The sequence below is a fragment of the Sinocyclocheilus anshuiensis genome, unplaced genomic scaffold (assembly GCF_001515605.1).
Source record: "Sinocyclocheilus anshuiensis isolate Anshui unplaced genomic scaffold, SAMN03320099.WGS_v1.1 scaffold623, whole genome shotgun sequence".
Lineage (NCBI taxonomy): Eukaryota > Metazoa > Chordata > Actinopteri > Cypriniformes > Cyprinidae > Sinocyclocheilus > Sinocyclocheilus anshuiensis.
The window spans coordinates 1,260,129-1,261,996 of record NW_015548226.1 but is presented as its reverse complement, the minus strand read 5'-3'; the positions used below and the strand labels follow the sequence as shown (position 1 = coordinate 1,261,996).

Here is a 1,868-nt window from a genome sequence, read left to right as displayed (position 1 = left end):
TCCGCAACCACATGTGACGACCCCGGGCTGGACTCCGCTTCGTCCACGGTGAAAGCCGATCCGGTGATCGACAGTGCAAAGTTGTTGTATTTCCTCAGCGACCAGCACAGATCAGCTCTAGGCATGACGAAGCAGATATCGTCCTCTTTTGGAAGACCAAACAAAGTAGTTTCGCTTTCACAACGAAACACAGCGCCTTCAGGACATGGCGGCCGCAACAATACTACAGCGAGAATAAAAGTTATGCCTTCTTTCTTTGCAGAAACATTTGGGTGGCGTTATGCAAATCTTCCCACATAGTGAGGTAGATATGTGGGGGCGTGTTAGAACGAGCCGTTTTAGGTAGGTTTGGCTGACTCTTAACTTTTATAAAGAATATTTCTTTGGATTTGAGACTTTAGACTTTGCAACTTTACAGATCTTCTTTATGCACCAAGAGCTTGTAACACTCCAAAGAGAAAGGAAAAATTTAAATCGCATCATATGTCCCCTTTAAGTAGTGAAACACCTACGATAACTCATTCTAGCTCGTGCAAATGTACATACTATTTTGATATTAAGCAACTACAGACCCCCACTATCTGACTTGATCTATTAAAACACCATTTAGGATTCACTTAAGAAAAAAACAAACATCCTCCATAGTTTCCAAATTCCTAACAAACCCACAAGACAAGAATAACACTCTGTGTGATACTCGCCTCCACCATCGCACATGCACGGCCACGAGTCTGCTTAAAGATATTCACGTAAACCCCCGTCTGACCCGTGCATCTCACACAGACCCGCGAACATGACAAAAACATACACTTTTGAGTGAAATACAAGTTATTTCTTTTAGCATGTAACAAGTCAGACAGGCAGTGCACATGCGCACAGTTACATGCACAACCCAATGTAACGTTTCACGAAAAAAACACAGATTATTAAATATTTCACATATCAGAAATGAATGTTAATAATTATATGATATAATTAATAACGTAATTATAATGTGGTATACCTTAAATCGCACAAGTCTCGAATGACGCGTTTCTCGTCTAATTAAACTCTCTTGAACATCACAGCACTAGTATATCTATTAATGTATTCCGCGCTCTTGAGATGCGTTAAAGATGAGTACTTGATGTTTATGTTCAATAATCAGCTGCTCCAGTTTCTCATGCGTCTTACTCCTCTGGAACACAACATATCAGGCCCACGTGAGTCTGGCCGACCACGCCTGCTCGACTCCCATTGGTGGGAGCGTTTCCCCGTGACAGTCTGATTGGTCGAGGGCGTGGTCATGACAGCTGGACTCACGTGTATGACCATGTTATAAACCGATGGAAACAATGGCGTAGCAGCGGAGATCCCGGGTTAAATGAGGTCACACTGTACGGGTGCGATTACTTTTATTAAATAATTTAATAAAAAACGTAAAATACCGTAAACTGGCGTGACTACACCGGGGCGTGATGCCATACGTTACGTCGCGGCCTGGGAGCTGGCAGATTACGCCTAACGTTACCTCCTGATCTACTTTCCTGACCGCCGTTAAGACCCAGAGATACTTATAATTAAACATGCATATCGCGCACGGTTAAGCTCATAAAGCTTGCGTGAATGTGCGCGGACAAAAATCGCAATGCGATTATAATTTTTGGGCCCTACTTGTACTTATTGTTAAATAAGTCATTGAAAAGCGTAACATTTCGTGACTGTTAGGATCTGAACCAAAACTGTGGAGAAAAAAGAAACAAAAAATACAAGAAAGTAGCCTACTGTGATGATAGCATGTTTGTTAATTTGAAATATACCATAGTACTGAATGTGAATTCATGACTGTGGCTGATAAACAGACATTCAACATCAGTAGAGGATTCAAC

The 1,868-nt window shown here is 41.8% G+C and overlaps 1 protein-coding gene across 1 annotated transcript in view; it reads right to left on the bottom strand.

Annotated features, from left to right (window-relative positions):
* per3 (period circadian clock 3) overlaps window positions 1-1,184 on the bottom strand; it is a 31,876-nt gene extending 30,692 nt beyond the window's left edge. The window contains exon 1 of the mRNA XM_016441401.1: window positions 1,004-1,184. The gene's annotated coding sequence lies outside the window, so the exon portion shown is untranslated. The remainder of the gene's footprint in view (window positions 1-1,003) is intronic.
* Window positions 1,185-1,868: the final 684 nt, after the last annotated feature.